Raw genomic sequence first — 18520 nt, 5'->3', positions numbered from 1 at the left:
GATGTCATTAATTTTACAAAAGGCATCCCTAGCAAGAAGCTACTTAAATAATAACTAAACAAAAACTCATCAGCAATTAAAACTCTTTGATATGAACTATAATATAAAGTCCTCAATGAATATTAGTGGGACCTGAGGAGAGTTACCAATACCTTAGGGAAATGGAAATCATAGAATTCACTTACTAAGATGCCTAGTGCATGAGATCAAAACAAATTTGGCTCAGGAAACACTTAGTGAGCACCTCTTCTGCATAACAGGCACTGTATCAGGAGCTAAGATTAGAAAAAATGTCCCCACGATGGTCCCTGTCCTCGAAAAGTTTAGTCTGGTGGGAGTGGGGGCTGATGGTCTTGAATGTGCACACAGAGAACTCATGAGTCACAAAAGAGGTAGCTGACAAGAGGATTCTGTATCTTCAGCCCTCTGACCAGGCCAAAGGTTCAAGGCCACTCTCCTTGGCCCTTCTATTTCACAGCTGATTACAGAAAGGAAAAAAAAAATAAAAAAAGACTTTGCTGTGTCACATGTGACCACTATTATAGACATTTTTATAAATGCAAATTTGTGTCTGTTTTGAAAAAGAAAGTTTAAGTTTCTGAAAAGAAATGTTTTTTTTAGAACATTTAAAAAAATATTCATGTTAGGATGATTCCCAGAGGTCTAATTCTGTGAGATATTGTCACCTGTTACACATTTGCTTGCAGTAGCACCAACATCCTTTCACAGTTAAGTGTGTGTCTTGCCGAAGCCCCCATGCTGTAGCCACGTGCTGCCAGGGTGCCGCCCCTGTAACGGGCTGTGTGGCAGAACTTCCCCTTGGCTTGCCGGGCGTCCTCCCTCTTGACCAGCAGGGGAACCCTCCAGCCATCGCTGTGCATCCATCCCAGCCTTCACCCACTCTTGACTCCTCACCGGTCCTGTAACACTGCGGTGCCCAACCCCGGGGCCGCAGTCCACGGCCCGTCAGGAACCAGCTGCACAGCAGGCGGTGAGCAGCAGTGAGCTGGAGAAGCTTCCTCTCTACTTACAGCCGCTCCCCATCTCTCCCTCCGCCTGAGCTCTGTCTCCCGTCAGATCAGTCGCTGTCTCCCGTCAGCCCCTGATGGACCGTCTAGTTACAGGAAAACAAGCTCAGGGCTCCCACTGATTCTGCATTATGGCGAGTTGCATAATTACTTCATTATATACTACAATGTAATAGTAATAGAAATAAAGTACACAATAAATGTGATGCACTTGAACCATCCTAAAACCACCCCCTCCCCGAGGTCCGTGGAAAAATTGTCTTCCATGAAACCGGTCCCTGGTGCCACAAAGGCAAGGGACTGCTGCTATAAAAGACAGCTCATCAGTTCTTCCTTCCTAGGTCCCAGAGCTATTGTGGTCCCTGTCATTTCTGAACCTGCCCGCCAGAGCTCCTCTGCTGCTCAGAACACCATCGTGGCGGACTAATAAACTCATTTTTGGTGTGAGTGAGCCAGAGTCAGTGTGTTCACAATTTGAGAAGCCTCACTGCCCCCAACCTATACCTGTGCCTGCTCCAAACCTTCAAACAGATCCTGCCCCAGCCAGGCTCGCCCCAGGCCCCCACAGCTTCCAGGCCTTGACCGGGACCCCATGCCCTTCACACAGCCATGCTCCGTGCTGGGCTGCGTGCTACGGGAGATGCCCTCTCCTGCCACACGCAGACTACAAGGATGCCTTGTTTGCTGTCCAGAGTCTCTGGTGTCCCGTTCCCTGCCATGCCCCTGTGGAGTGCCCCCAGGAGGCACATGGTGCAGAGCTACCGGGCGAACAATCGCCCGTTCATACTACTGCCAATATTCTAGGGGACAGGGACCAACTTGGGTTGGGGAAGACACCCAGGAAGGCTTCAATGAGGCAGTGACATTAACTCTGAAAGCTGAAAGGAAAAGGAATTCTGTTACTTTAACCAGAGGCAAAAATCCCTGAAAATACCAATCCCCTGGACTCCAATCAGACCCAGACCCCTAGATGCAGACCGTCACCATCAGTATGTTTTCAAGACGTAGAGTTCTAAGGGAACAAGATAAGCTAAAAACAGCACACTGATTTTACAATTCCTCTTCCCTTTTTATCCTTGCTGCTTTATTTACTAGGCCAGACAGGAAAAAAAAGCTTTTGCTGCCATCAATATTCATAGCAGTTACATCCCTACGTCAAGACAGCACACTATACTTTAGAGCAGAAAAACAAGGCAGGGAACATACAGTACACCTCCAAACACAGCTTGTTTTTCCTCTTTGGCTTTTATTTATAAGTAATTTGCCACAGCAGCACAAGGGCCATTAGTATAACTGAGTTGTTTAAGATTCGTTATCCTGTCTCCTTGGCCCTTTCCCTGCTCCTTTTTAAAGAATTTGGTTTCTCTTTCCAAAATCCTTAGTGAATTACTTGATGGAATTCATTATAGGAAATATAACCTTGCTTTAATGTGCTTCTCTATTACAGACTCCACCGGAGCGCCAGCTGGGCAGCGGCGGCCCGGAGAGCGGGCAGACCGGCCGCCTGTGCAACAGTGTCCTCCGGGTCCTCAATCCTGCCGTTAAAACGGAACCCTAGGAGCAAGTGTACCTCCAGAACAAACTAATGTAGTAGTAAAACAATCTTGCAAAACAACATTCGGGAAAAGTCGGATAATTATTTGCTTTATAAAAGTATTGCTCACTTGAGGAAAGAATGCTGAGTCAGTCATTTGAAAAGGAAGCCAACAAGAAAGTCCAGTTCCTAACCAGGCAAGGTGGGGATGTGCACCCAGAACCAGAACCTTGAGAAACAAACTGTCCACTAAGCAGGGGATGGGAGATGCCAGAACCCTTAACCACACTTGGTGATCTCCTCTCCCCAGGAGCCTTTGATTAGCGCTCAGTGTGAACAATCATCCATCCGTCCATCCATTCATCCTTGGGCACCTGAGTCCTCCCGCTGGGCGAAGCCTGAACCCTGTCCTCCCAGAGCTCCCAGCCTGTGTCAGAGCAGATCCACAGAGGCTTGATGCAGGCAGTGAAGAGTCACCTCCCTGCTTTGCTCAGCCCCGGCACGGACCCATGTCCCCGGAAAGGCTTCCGTGGCTCATGCCTGTGAGGAGCTGCCCCCCACTGTGGGACACTGTGTGTTCCACCAGTGCCCCGAACCCAGGGCTCCTCTGGCAGGGACCGCCCCCACTGTCTTTGCAACTCCAGCATCCAGCACAAACCAGACATAAGCAAGGTACCCACAGGTGCTACTAGGAAGTAGAGAAGGAAAAAAGGGAAGGAATAAAGCAACAAAGCTAGACATAAACAGGCTATTAATTAACATGGGGTTTTGTGATCTCAGCATAGGTATCAAAAAAACAAAAACAAAGTGTAGATCTTTCTAAGCTACCACAAAGCCTTTCTAGAATAAGCTTGGAATAAACAAACTGTTGAGACAACAGCTGATATCAACATCTCACCTGGCTTTCCCTTTCTATCCCAGCCTGCAGCCACTTGGGTAGGATCTTCATCCTTCATCCTTCCCTAGCTTCCTCTTCCAACCTCCCACTTCCGCCCTGGGAGAGCCCTTCTCTCCATGCTGCCAACCTGCTCCCTCCCATGCACACAGGATGCTTCCCCAGCTCTGTACCTTTGCCCTCCTGCTTCACCCACCTAGGGGCTGCACGTAAACTCGCCTCTTCAGACACACTGAGGACACAGCTCTGTGACACAGGGCTAAAAACAAGCCCAGCGTGGTTGAATGGAAAGAACACAGAGCTTGTGACCATATACCTGTTTTCTGCTACTCCCAGCTCAGTCACTGATTCCTTCTGTGGCCCTGGGCCACAGTGGAGCTGTTCCACATCCTGTTCCCTCTGTCCAAAATGGTCTCCCCATGCACAAGCTCTACTTGTCCTTCAAGGCTCAGCTTAAATGACATTTTCCCAGCAAAACCTTTACTGACCTCCCAGACAAAACTAGAGTCCACTGTTGAATGCTGGCAAAGCCCATTATATGTCTTTATAGTCTTAATTCACAAAAGAAATTTAAGTTTTTAAAAGTTACCTCTTTAACAGAGAACCCAGAAATAAACCCACACATTTCTGGTCAACTCATGTTCAAACAAAGGTGCCAAGAACACACAATGGGGAAAGAACAGTCTCCTCAATAAATGGTGTTGGTAAAACTAGGTATCCGCAGGCAGAATGAAATTAGATCCCTAACTCACACCATATACAAAACTCAACTCAAATCAATTAAAGACTAAAACCTGAAATAGTAAAAGAAGAAAAACAGAGGGTAATAGCTTCTTGACATTGGTCTGAGTAAAGATTTTTCCGATATGAGCCCAAAAGTACAGGCTACAAAAGCAAAGATAGACTAATAAGATGGCATCAAACCCAAAAACTTATACATAGCAAAGGAAACATACAACAGAATGAAGAGACAACCTACAGAACAGGAGAAAGTATTTGCAAACCACACATCTGATACGGGGTTAATATCCCAAATATATAAGGAATTAAACTCAATAGCAAGAAAACAAATAACCTCAATTAAATACAGGCAAAGGACCTGAATTAACATTTCTCAAAACAAGACATATAAATGACCGATACACACATGCATACACACTGGAATACTATATGGCTTTGAAAAAAAAAAGAAGAAGGAAATCCTGTCATTTGTAACAACATGGATAAACCTGGAGGACACTACACTAAGTGAAATAAACCAGGCACAGAAAGGCAAATAATGCACGATTTCACTTTTATGTGGAATCTAAAAAAGTCAAATCCAAAGAAGCAGAGAGTTGAATGGTGATTGCCACGTATTGGGGACAGGGGGACAGGGGAGATGTCAGTCAAAGTATACAAAATTTCAAAGTACACAAAAGTTAGATAGGAGACCTACTGTACAACATGGTGACTATAGTTAACAACAACGTGTTGTACACTTAAAAACTGTTAAGAGTAGATTTTAAATGTTCTCACTACCAAAAAAGTATGTTAGGTAAATGTCAATTAGCTTAATTTAGCCATTCTACAATGTATACATATATCAAAACATCAAGTTGTACACTCTAAATATGTACAATTTTTGTCAACTAAAAAAAAATAATTTTGGATAGGTATGGTGGCTCACGCCTGTAATCCTACCACTCTGAGAGGCTGAGGCAGAAGGATTGCTTGAGCTCAGGAGTTCAAGACCAGCCTGAGCAAGAGTGAGACCCTGTCTCTACTAAAAATAGAAAACTTAGCCAGGCATGGTGGCGCATGCCTGTAGTCCCAGCTACTCGGGAGACTGAGGCAGGAGGGCTGCTTGAGCCCAGGAGTTTGAGGTTACAGGGAGCCATGTGACACCACTGCACTGTAGACTGGGCAACAGAGTGAGACCCTGTCATTCATTCATAAAATAAAAATTAATTTTAACAAATTACCTCTTTAATATTTGTCTCCCCAATAAGTTACCTATAAGGACAGAGATCATCTCTATGTCATGCATCATTGTATTCCCAAGGCCTGCCACAAAAATAGATACTTGAAAACATTTATAAATGAATGAATGGGCAAAATGAGAGGCTTTGACCTGCTGTCACTAAATGTCCCTTCCTGCTGAGCAGCTCCACAGTGCTAGAGGGAAGGCGCCCGCGACCTGTCAGAGAAAGCCTCCAGGCAGCCACCGCGCCCTCCCGCGCCCCGCCCTGCGCCCGTACCGCCGAGGCCAGCCCTTCAAGGTGATGAGCAGCCGAGAGAGGCGGGGCGTGGGGGCCCAGGTGCCAGCTACAGGGTCTGGCCTCTGCTGCTCCTGTGTGAACCGAGCGGACAGAATCGGATGATCTCTTCCAGCTGGAAAACGACAGTTCTCCAAGACCCGATGAGCCAAGTCCGAACACAGGCTCCACAGGGAGGCTCTGTGTCAGCCCGGACACCGGAGAGGACGGGCAACCGAGCAACCGCAAGGGGAACCCGGAGTGGCGGCTGTGTTTTCAAGCAGCCGGCTGGCCTGAGGTCACCGCACGCTCGGGCCAGGCTGGCTGAGGGACCCTCCTGCTTGCTGCCCTCCGCATCTCCGGAGCCGCAGAGCTGCCACGCACGGTTTCCATAAGCAACTCAACCTCAGTCAACTCCAGAGGGCACCACAGGGGCCGGCGGCAGGCAGGCCTGGCTCAGAGCTGCTGGCTGCGAACAGAGGTAATCTTCTCCCCTGCAGGCATTAATGGAGTGTGTACTTAGACGACCTCAAAGGGCAGTTTAACGCCACATTTACGTAAAGAAACTTTGCCTTTGTTTTTCCTCATCTGTGGTTTAAAAGTGCAAGTTTTACAGGACATTTGTGTCCCCTGAATCCAATTCTAGTCTGTACCGCTGTGTCACCCTGTTTGAGTCATTCTCCCCGCCCGACTCTCAGTTCCTTCATCGACAAAACTGGGACAGTCATTCTGGCCCTGCCACCCAGGTTATGGTGAAAATCAGATTAAGCAGAGGCGGGGAGAGCCCTGCACGTGTGAGACCGTCCACATGGAAGGCTCGCTCCCCAGCGCGGACGTGACAAACGTCTCCGTCCTGCGGGCGCAGTCCTCACAGCAGCATCTGGAACCCCTCTGAAGAGGCTCCTCCTGAGACCCCACGGCAGTCCGGGGACCCCTTGACCCCCCAGATGGGGCAGGATGCTGTCCAGGATGTGCTCAGAGGTGACAAGTGCAGGAGGCCAGCAGGGTGGCCTGGCTAACTGCTGCGTGGAGACCAGCCTCAAGGATATCTGGTCTAGGGGAAGAGGGCAACACCATGCCAGGGTCGCGGAGGCCGCCGGGAGCTCCCCCCGCTCACAGGCAGAGCAAAGGCAGCTGCTGCTTCACTGCCACGACTGGAACAGGCGGCTTGCATGGGGCGGTGACTTAGGCATTGCCATCCAGCAAAACTCCGAGGTGACAGCACCTGACTTTCCCCCAGGAGCGGCTCCACTCCTACTCCTCCTCAGCCTAGAGGCTACAGGAGCCGGCCTGTGGCCCAGGCTGCTGGTGCAGGGACGGGCACATAGCACACATCCCAACCCACACCAATCAGGTACAATCAACGCTAATCCCAGGATTTACTCCTCAGCAACTAGCTGCGAAGTTCAGCAAACTATCACTGGCTGGACTTAGCCCTGAGAGGCTGCAAGCCAGGAGTTGCCAGGGGACAGAGAAGAGGGGCCAACTCCAAGGGAAGCCAAGCTAGAAAACGGGGAGCAAGGGTGTCAGACAGACAAGCAGAGACACTCAGGTGGGACCAAGCACTTGTGAGGCTCCCTGTGAGAGCCCCTAGATCAAGTTGAGCCTGAAGTCAAAAATCCCCTTCCCTCCCCGCTTGGGTTTTTCACTTATAAAACCCAATAAATAAAGCCAGTTTGGATTTGGTTTGGGGGAGTCCTAGCTAAACACAATGAGCTGCAGGATCACACTACTTCTCTAAAAAGTCGCAGCATCTAAGAGAGATCATCTTCAGTGGCTCCTCATTCCTCAAGAGACAGCACAGTGACGATCTCCCAGAACGGGACCCACGGGCCCTGCGAGCCTCTGCCTCTGGAAACTCATCCAGGCTCAGTTTTCCAAGTGTTCTCCTTCAGTCTTGTCCATTCTCTGTTGCCATCTTCAATCTCAACTGGTCTGCACTCTGCACACTCCTGTAAACGTGATGCCTTTGACTTGCCTCACTTCCCATCCTGCCCATCTTGGGGACATGGGGACAAGGCTCCCACTTCCTCCCCCAGTTTTACTTCTAAGGCACTGTCCGCCTCCACCCCACCTTGCCTGGCAGTTCAGGCACCTTATTTCAATTCCATTCAGTGCCACTCAGGGTTTCCACTCCACACCCAGCATGATCCTGAGCACCAGGGATTCACTGTTCCTGTCCTAAAGATACAAACACACAAATTCCAAGACTTAGCTGTTGACAATTGAAGCTCAAGCAGAGTACCAGGAGTATCCCTTGGGGAAGAGAGGGACGGAGCAGCCAACTGTGTCAGCAGCATTTGGGAAAGCTCCTTGAAAAGTGCAGGACTGTATCACATCTCAATTCCTCCCCTGGCCTCCCGGAGCATCTCTGCCAACCATCTACACTCTACTACCAACAACCAACTGATGTATGCGTGGCCCCGCTGGGGAGAGGGCTCCTGCCCCACCCAACTGCCCCTCTCCCCATGCGCCTTCTGCCCAGCCTCTCACCTTCCACACCGTCCTAGGTAGACGCAGACTCACTGAACATCTGCTCCTGCTGGCTGCTCTTCTCCAAAACCAAAAGCTGTTTATCTAAATCCTGCTCTACTATTTAAGGGAAGACTGGAGAGTTTCATTTCCTCCGAGTACTATTTTGCCTCCACTTTTGAAAGCCTGATGCCCTTAGCAGGGTGAACAAATGACTTCCACATGTCTGCTGCCTCTGCCCCCAGCCCCTTGCAGCAGACATCCCTGTGGTCACTGGGCAGCACTCTCTCCCCGACCCAAGCCCTGGTGCAGCTTCACGTGGTGCTCCAGCCAGGCATCACCCACTGAGCGGAGCTGGCACCTGAGTTGAAACTGTTTGCCATCGACAGTTAAAAGTGATACCATGTGCTTTGGCATTTCATCATGAAAATAACACTTGAGAACCAATTCCATATACAAGGGCACAGAAGAGCAAGTCACTGTCTCTGTTTTTAGGAGCTCCTAGTCTAGTTGGGAAGGTGAACTTATTGCTATGTTGTCTTGTAATATTTACAGTTAGTGCCTTGAGTACAAGAACCATGTCACTATTGCTACAGAATCCTCCCACAGTACCAAAACAGAAAACCAAGCACTTAGCCTCAGTAAATACCAAGATGCCATCATCCACAAAGAAGGAAAACAGAACCATGACCTCAAGGCCACATTTCTAAGTACCTGGGCCAGCGACCTTGTCTTACCAATAGGAAGCCCTAAAAGCAGCTATAACACCCAGGCCAGAGCCCCATTTACTGTCTCCTCCTTGGAGGTACAGAGTTATACCTTTTTTCTAACCCACAGGAGGCCTTTAGATTACATCCTAATGGCTCAGGTCCAACCAGACGGGATCATGTACCCTACACAGGCTGGTCAAAGTGTGTGCTGCCTCCTTGGGATCTTTGGTGCTCAGGTCATGTGACAACTGCCAAACTACCTATCCTTTTAGGAGAGAAGACTTTTTGTGTGGCATGAGCCAAGCCCTCCAACACGTCTACCTCTGTTGCTAAAAAGTAAGAAATACATAAACATTTCAAAATGGCAGGGACTGGTTAAGTTTAAAACTGAATATTTTCATTTTGACAAGAAAGCAGTTGTTCCTTTTCTCCTTAACAGAGCAAAACAAAAGCTTTTCAAATCTGTATGTGGTTAAATTCACTGACTTCTGAAATAAAAATGAAATCTCATCTCATTTCCTTGAGGCTCACATTCCTGCCAGCACACCACGTGCACACCTGGACACAGCTGTCACTGGAGCTTAAGGAAGCCCTTTCCAGCCTCTTATCTCAGTGATTCTCCAAGCTACAGAGTAAGAAGGGCAGAGAAGGGCTTACTTACTTTCCACATCTGAGGTCCACAGACACTGAGTTATTTCTGGCCACAGTCAACACGAACAATTAAAAACAGCAATTGTGCCCTCTGGTTTGAAGAGACCTGACTACACCCGCCTGGTGGGGAAAACTGCAACTCCATCCTGGTCCCACCACTGCCAAATCCCACCTGGGCATCTACCCTGTTTCACCCAGGTCACATCTAAGGGCGATCCGGGCTGCTCGAAGGGTCCCAGAGAAGGTCAGTTAGGGTCATCCAGCCGGCTTGGACTGCGTACCTGAGGACACGCCGTGGAGGGGAGCCGCCCTCCGCAGTCACAGCTGCTGTGACTAATGTCTGCACTGCTGAGCTCCCACCGCAAGGCAGGGACCATGCTGGGAAGCCCCTTCACCTTGACAGTGAGGATGGGCTCAGGTTCCAGCTCTGCCACTTAGCAGCTGTGTGGACTCGAGCAAGACTTTACCCGCCTCACTGCAGCTTCTTCATCGTAAAATGAGACTACAGAGAAACTGCCCAGGTGTGTTGTTAGGCATAAATAACACAGGTAAACACGTGAGTCAGCATCTGCACGTGGCAAGTTCCCATGGCAAATTCTCACGGAATGTTGGCTATTTCTATCGTGCCTATATGATACTCTCTGTCCTGCCGGCCGCCACCCAGGAACAACATAGTGCCCGGCACAGAGTAACGGCTAAACGGTCACTCCGTTGGTGCACGCACGAGTGTCCAACTCACCGCTGACCCTGAAGGAAGTTCTAGTGTCTTCCCAGAGGAGGCCGTGCCCTGGCTTGGGGCTGGCTCCACTTTGAGGGAGACAGTTGCCCCCTCTAAACCTGCTCTTACACCTTCCTGGACTGCCCAGCAGAAGTCCTTGGGTGGTCCACTGGGGACAGAACAGGACAGTAAGGAGGAGGAGGAGGGCCCAGCTCCCCAGCCTCATCTCATCGCCTGACTTCACTGTGAAGGCCAAGGAGGAGGCCCTGTGGCTCAGTGGGGACGGGCAGCATGCGGCATCCATCTCACCAGAGAAACTGCTCTTTGGGAGGGGCAACCCTAACTCATTCATCCCAAAAAATAGTGCTGAGAAAGTTGAACCCTTTTCCCAGCTTGTGTGCTGAGGCCACAGGAACACAGATCATTTCTAAGTACATTTATGAATCAAAGTTTCAAAATATGTAAAGTGTGGCATCTATAATTGAGATAAAGTGTTTGACATATTTACTCAGAAGATTAATAATGCTATGCTGATAATTCACCATTGTTTTCATATTAGAAAGTAATATTAAGTTAATTAAGAGACACTGGTAGGCTGAAAACCCAGACACCACCCAACTGCACCACCCTGCAGTGGAAATGAACGAACCGGTCAACGTGGGCAGAGCTGAGTCTCCACAGACCCACGCTGAGCTGGGAACATCTAAGAAGCCGACATCACTTGCCTGACCTGGACCTGAAGGTCAAAACTCACTTTTGTCCATTACTTGACACCTCCCAGTGTCTGGACAGAGGGTTCTGCCACCACTGCCCGAGCACAGGGTCCTCACAGCTTCTGCGAGCAACCCCACGCCCGGGGAACCCGGTGGCTCCTGAAGCAGTTCCTGGAGGATCCTGCTTGGTCAGGTGACTAGGGCTAGTGATAATCTCCACTGTTCTTCTTGAAGTAAACGTTTATTTATTTATTGCCTTCCCATATTTGTTTATTTATTGCCTTTTTAAAGTAACGTTTTATTTATTTATTGCCTTCCACAAAATAACTTACAGCAGCAAGGATACAAAAATTCAAACTAGGTAGAAAGGGAATACTGTATGGCTATTTAAAAGGAGAAGGCAGACTATGATCCCCTTGAGGTCTAAAAAGATGCCGGTCTCTTCACAAGCCAGTCTGCAGGGCAGGTACTCAAAGCAAAAAGAAAGATCCAGAGAGATTTTCTAACTCGACTTTTAGGTATCTCTGATCTGTTTGAGCTTTTCCCATTGAGTGTCTCTTACTTTAGAATCAGCTGAAACTCTTAAATATTTAGGAACTAAGGTGAAAAGAAAACCAAATTAACAAGGAAAAGAAAATGAAACAGAAATAAGACCATTATAAAGATGTATCCTGTGAAGTCATATATTTATTAATGTCTCTGAGATTTTTAACAGTTAACGTGAAAGAAGGAGCTCACAGCAGTGACACGTCACCCTAGCTCTTGAATGAAAATGCTTCTCAGTACAGAGGATTTGCACAGAGAGAAGACTCAGCTGACATCAAGAACTGAGTGCCAATTACAGGAGGCAGAGTAACATTTGCCTGTCTTCATGGGATTTGTACCGTGATGGAGGAGAGAGGACTGCTTAAATGGAATACACAGAAAATTCATTTAGTGGTTTGCACCAAGCAAGTTTTGAAAAATTAAATAAAACAGAAGGGAAAATATCAGAACACATAAGAAATACCAGAATGTAGTAAGAATACATTGCTATCAAACTCATATTTCAGATGGCACATATGCATGTGTTTGGGAGTTACAACGCAAAATATATTTATTACTGTTGGCCAAGGGAAAAAAAAGTTGAGAAACAGCTCTAGAAGCCAATAATCCTTAGCCATCCCTGGACAGCAGTGGGGATAGACACTGAGCCTCTTGCTCCACGCTCACCCGTGCACACTCTCCCCAAAACCCCGTTAAAAGGTACTAGAGAGCCTCTAGCTACTGGAACCAGGCACCCAAGAAGCAAATCCAATGGTCAGGAAGAGCAGACCCAGGAAGTGACAGGGATGGAGGTAAATTCCCCGTGCTGGTTTCTAGAGCAAAAATCCCAGGTAAAGAAAGAGACTGGGCAGAGCTGGCAACAGGAGACCAACCAGGGCTATCTTGGGAGTCAGGTATCTCTATGGCTACACCTGGAGAGGGCGGAGAGTAGACCAGTGAGGCTCAGACAGAGTTTAGGTGGGAAGAAGAATGCACACTCCTGCAATGGGGCACTGATGGCAGAGGCAGGGTGGGGTGGGGAGAGCCCCAAACTGAAGGCTTTCCCTCACAAGCCAGAGTGCCGAGCAGCAGGCATGCCCAAGACCCAGTGCTGCTGTCTGCTAGGAGCTGGAGAGACAAGCACGGGCAGGGAAGGGGCGGCACCTGCACAGAGCACCTGGAGGCAGAAAAAGAGCACTGCCCGGGGAGCTGGCGCAGGAGGGAAGGTGCCCAGCAGACCTAGCTCACACCCTGCCCATCTTCCCTGATACCGTGTAAGTCCAGATGGGGAATGGCTCATTTAACAAAACAAAACCACCTGACCCGGATGGGCAGTGAACCCACACCCCCTGGGCCCTAACCTGGGGCAGCAGGTCTGAGAGAGGAGAGGCAGGGCAGGGCTCGGGTCCCCACCCAGGACTGGAGTGTGCAGGCCCAGGAGGGTCCACAGAAGCTGCATGTCATGTGTGTCCTCCGCAGGCAAGGGGCACACAAACACCTCTTAGCCGGGGACAGGGCTGTCCACGTAAAAGGTATCTGCCACTCACAAGGTGAAAGGAAGTGGGGGGCTCCTCTTACCTTGCTTGTTTGTGGAAAAGGTGACAGACAAAAAAGCCCTTTTGTCCCAGCTAGGACCAAAGCCCTCTGCAGCCTGGGCAGGCTCTACAGAGCCTAAGACTGTAGTTTTTAAAGTGTGTTTTGTGTTTTCAATCACTGAATGAGAGGAATTCTTCCCTCCCTCGCCTTTTTCTGCTTTCTTCTTCCTTGAGACTATGAAGACATCTCCCAAAAGAACAGTCTTTCAAGGAAGCACAGACTGCCTGCCCCCAGGCAGCCACGTGGACAGCAAAGACCATGCCCACTTCCCCTTCTGCCCCTTCCCAGCGTGCAGTCCTGGGCAGAGCCCTGAAATTCTCCAAGCAGCAGTTCGTCCTCCTTTCAATGGTGACAACAGCGCCAATGTCCCGGAATGAAGGCGTAATGCTGACGGCAGGAAATGCCTGGCACTCGGTTTGCACTCAGCCAAGTGGCTGCCGTCACTGCGGCGGTTGTGCTGTCAGCATTACGCAGAAGGGTCTCCAGGAGCTCTCACACGGGGGTACTTCTTATCAGCCAAAGGTTGGAGGGTTCTAGAAAGTTGAGGAGTCATACTACTCCACTTCACTGTACATTGCCACAGTGCTAAGAACCAAGGGGACATACCCACCCCCATTTGTACCTATGACAAAAAGTACTAAAGGGTCAGAAGACAGTGGAGAGCAAACACACACCTTGGAGCCGCAACCACTGAAGTCCTGAGTGGCTAGCTGAACACTCAGAACCACATGCATCCTGTTAAAGCGGGCATGGGCAGATGCCTTTTTAATAGTTTCATAATTACTGAGATCAATCATCATTTTACTAATGATTAGTGTTGGAAAAGGCAACAGGCTTAATCACAATTGCCTCAATTCAAAATTCATTAATTCTGTGACCAACTGAAATCACTACACTTGAGCCCCTGTAATTCATATATGTACCTTCTAAGGGAATTTTCAAGCTACTTGATTTCTGTGCTTTGTGCTTTAAAGCTGCCTTTCCGCGTCGTATACTTCCTTTTCCAGAGTCGCCGCCCTGTAAGTGTAGCGCTCGGGCACACTCATATCACTTTGAGACGTCGGAACATGAAGAACCTGTGCAGGCTTGAACAGCTAAATACAGGCTATTTTCTAAATGTCTGGGTTTATTATTTATAAAACATCCTAGTGAGTTAGGATAAAATGGAGCAAACAAATACAAGTTTTCCTTTAATTACAGTGATGTTGGTGAATCAGATCTCAAACGTCTGGAAATTACTACTTTCTCCAACTTGTGATTCTGCTCAAATGCCAAACTTTAAAAAAAAAAAAAAAAAAAAACACAAAAAAACCCTCAAATCTAGAACAAATAGCTCAACTGTAACATCCAGGCTTGCATTTGTTACAGCCCAGACATATCAGAGTACAGAGAAAGACCACGAGGTAAGATAAGATTAACCCTGATTACGCAAGAAACGGTAAACAGGAGGGTTCTGAAAAGCACCCCTGTGGGCCTACACTCTTATTAGTTCGCTACTGACTTTTAAACAACCAGACATCCATTAAACCAGGACGGGGCAAACAAACCTGGATGGATGACCTCGTGGCTAGCAGTACGTCCTAAGCTGGGTGGCATAGTGAATATGGAGTCAGACAGTTTGGGTTCAAAATCCCCACTTGTCCACTTATATAATCTATATAAGCACTTCACCCTTCTAGGCCTTGGTTTTCTAATCAGTGAAAAAGCATCGTTGAAAGGAATAAATGGATAATGTGCAATGCCCAGTGCAGTGCACATGATAAAAGGTTATTATATAGGCATACCTTGTTTTATTGAGCTTCACAGATAATGCATTTTATGCAAATTGAAGGTCTGTGGCAACCCTGTGTTGAACAAGTCTACTGGCAACATTTTTCCAACACCAGGTGCTTACTTCATGTCTCTGTATCACATTTTGGTAATTCTCATGACATTTCAAACTTTTTTATCATTATTATATCTATTTTGGTGAACTGTGATGAGTGATCTTTGATGCTACTACTGTAATTACATGGGCCATAAACTATGCCCATATAAGACTGTAAACTTAACTGATAAATGCTGTGTGTATTCTGACTGCTCCACTGACCAGCCACCCCCCACCCCGTCTCTGTCTCCTCTGTCCTCCCTATTCCCGAGATACAATTTTGAAATTAAGCCAATTAATAAGCCCACCATGGTCTGTCAGTATTCAAGTAAAAGGAAGAGTGGCACATCTCTCTTTAAATCACAAGCTAGAAATGATTAAACTCAGTGAGGAAGGCATGTCAAAAACCAAGACAAACTGAAAGTTCGGCCTCTTGCACCAAACTGTTAGCCAAGTTGTGAATGCAAAGGAAAAGTTCTTGAAGGAAATTAAAAGTGCCATTCCAGTGCACACATGAATGATAAGAAAGTGAAACAGCCTTGTTGCTAATATGGAGAAAGTCTGAGGGGTCTGGAAACCAGCCACAGCATTCCCTCAGGCCAAAGTCTAATCCTGAGCAAGCCCTAACTCTCTTCAATTCTGTAAAGGCTGAGAGAGGTGAGGAAGCTGCAGGAGAAAAGTTGGAAGCTAGCAGAGGTTGGTTCGTGAGGTTTAAGGAAAGAAGTCATCGCCATAACATAAAAGTGCAAGGTGAAGCAACAAGTGCTGATGGAGAAGCCGCAGCAAGTTATCCAAAAGATTTAGCTAAGATCACTGATCTCAGCGAAGCCACTGAAGGTGGCTACACTAAACAACAGATTTTTCAATGAACATGAAATAGCCTTCTATTGGAAGAAGATGTCATCTAGGACTTTTCTAGCTAGAGAGGAGAAATCAATGCTTGGCTTCAAAGCTTCAAAGGCCATTCTGACTCTTGTTAGGGGCTAATAAGGCTGGTGACTTTAAGTTGAACCTAATGTTCCTTTACCATTCAGAAAATCCTAGGGCCCTTAAGAATTATGCTAAATCTACTCTGCCTGTGCTTTATAAATGGAAAAACAAAGCCTGGATGACAGCACATCTGTTTACAGTGTGGCTTACTTAATATTTTAAGCCCATTGTTGAGACCTACCACTCAGGAAAAAAGGTTCCTTTCAAAATGTTACTGCTCGCTGACAATGCACCTAGTCTCCCAAGAGCTCTAGTGGAGATGTACAAAGAAATTAATGTTGTTTTCATGCCTGCTAACACAATATCCATCCTGCAGCCCATGAATCAAGGAGTAATTCTGACTTTGAAAAGCCTTATTATTTAAGAAATACATTTCATAAGGCTCCAGCTGTGGAATCCAGATAGTGATTCCACTGATGGACTGGGGCAAAGTAAACTGAAAACCTTCTGGGAAGAATTTACCATTCTAAATGCCATTAAGAACATTCATAATTCACGAGAAGAGGTCAAAATATCAACATTCACAGGAATTTGGAAGAAGTTGATTCCAACCCTCATGGATGACTTAGAGGAGTTCAGGACTTCAGTGAAGAAAGAAACTGCAGATGTGGTGGAAACAGCAAGAGAATTAGAATTAGAAGTGGAGCCTGAAGATATGACTGAATTGCTATAATCTCATGATAAAACTTGAATGGATGAGGAATTGCTTATTACGGATAAGCAAGTAAAGTGGTTTCTTAAGATGGAATCTACTCCTGGAAAAGATGCTGTGAACATTGTTTAAATGAAACAAAGGATTCAGAATATTACATACACTTAGTTAATAAAGCAGCGACAGATTTGACTCCAATTTTGAAAGAAATTCTACTGTGGGTAAAATGCCATCAAGCAACATCACATGCTATAGAGAAATCTTTCATGAAAGGAAGGGTCAATCGATGTGGCCAACTTCACTGTTCTTTTATTTCAAGAAATTGTCGCAGCCACCCCCACCTTTAGCGAGCGCCCCCTGACTAGTCAGCAGCCATCAGCATCAAGGCAAGACCCTCCACCAGCAAGATTAGGACTCTCTTAGAAGGCTCAGAGGATCATTTGCATTTTTAGCAATAAAGTATTTTTTTTACTAATCAAAAGTAAGCTGGAGTAAGCAATAACATATTTTTAATTAAGGCATGTATCTTTTTTAGACATAATGCCACAGCACACTTAATATACTGGAGTATAGTGTAAACATAACTATTATGCACACTGGGAAGCCAAAAAATTCTTGTGACTTGCTTTATTACGATATTTGCTTTATTGCAGTGTCTGGAACCAAATCTACGACCTCTCCAAGGTATGCCTGTATTAGTCACCGGGTAGAGTAAGTACCCAGTGCCACCATCTATGCACTTGGCATGCTGTGTCACCAACCTCCGTCCTCTCAGTGTGCCAGAGCAGGGGGAAATGGTGTGTGGTGGCGGCAGCACTCTGTGCTGGGGAAGGAGGAGAGGGAGGAGAGGAAGGAGCGGACAGGTGCGAGCATGGGTGAGAAAGCGAGAGAGGATGGGAGCAAGACAGGCATGCACAGCGTCACACGTGGGAAAGGAGGAGGGCATATGCCACTACTGGTGGCAATGCACAGCTGGTTAGAGTCCCCAGAAAATCACCTTCAGTGCCAGATTGCTAACACCTCACCTTAGCCATGACTTCACTAAACCGTCAAGACTGCCTTTTATTCTGTATTTTATTCTATGTTGGATACACAGTTCTGAGCATCCGCTGTGTGCAAGGTCAAATGAGGAGAAGAAACAAGGCTCTCTCAGGAGCCTACATAAATTCCCACGGATGTGATCACTGTCTTAAGAGAAGACGGAGGGCCAGCCTAACCTTATGTCCTAATTCACAATCAGCTGGAGGAGATCTAAGTTGGTAGGAAGGCAATCAGACAAGCATTACACTATCGGTGACAATTCAAAACTTGTATTAATACTTCTCACTACACAAGTTATGGCCTCTGGTCCACCAGCCAGATTTTTGTAAATAAAGCTTTACTGCAACACAGTCACGTTGGCTTGTCTATGTATTGCCTAAGGCTGCCTTTGCCCTAAACAGCAGAGTTGAGTAGGTGCGACAGAAACTGCATGGCCCACAGAGCCTAAAATATTTCTGTCTGGTTCTCTGCAGAAAAGGTTTGCTAACCGCACTCTGGACTCACAGTGCTCACGAGACAGGATGCTCTTGATTTTCGCTTTTCTCCCAGAAAAGGAAGGAGATTAGCTAGCCCTGTTCCTCCTTCTAAAATGAATGGTGTCATATTTTTGCTTAATAGCTAAGATATATGCAGAATACTAGCAAAACTCTTTTGCAAACACAAACATTCTTACAAACAGGCTCTGACAGTCTTTCCCTACTGCTTCCTGTGAAAACATGCAGGCACTAAAATGGCAGTGACCATGGAGGCTTTTGAAAACACAAACATGCACATTCACATATGGTGCTTAGCTTGGTTTGGAGGGACACACTGCAATTCAGAATTGCAGGCACAAAAGAAACTGCTACTTAGAGATATTTTTTAAAAGACCTTGAAGGACCTGATTCCTCA

The 18520-nt window shown here is 47.1% G+C and overlaps 1 protein-coding gene across 10 annotated transcripts in view; it reads right to left on the bottom strand.

Moving 5' to 3' along the window:
• CACNA1D (calcium voltage-gated channel subunit alpha1 D) overlaps positions 1-18520 on the bottom strand; it is a 304390-nt gene that overhangs the window by 155357 nt on the left and 130513 nt on the right. Inside the window, exon 1 of one of the 10 annotated variants that reach the window (XM_076008610.1) lies at positions 8188-8270. The exons of the other annotated variants lie outside the window; for them this stretch is intronic. The gene's annotated coding sequence lies outside the window, so the exon portion shown is untranslated. Of the gene's footprint in view, positions 1-8187; positions 8271-18520 lie in introns of those variants that run through there. 10 annotated transcript variants of the gene reach the window in all.

This window comes from Microcebus murinus, chromosome 1 (assembly GCF_040939455.1).
Source record: "Microcebus murinus isolate Inina chromosome 1, M.murinus_Inina_mat1.0, whole genome shotgun sequence".
NCBI lineage: Eukaryota > Metazoa > Chordata > Mammalia > Primates > Cheirogaleidae > Microcebus > Microcebus murinus.
This window is presented reverse-complemented; position numbering and strand designations above follow the sequence as displayed.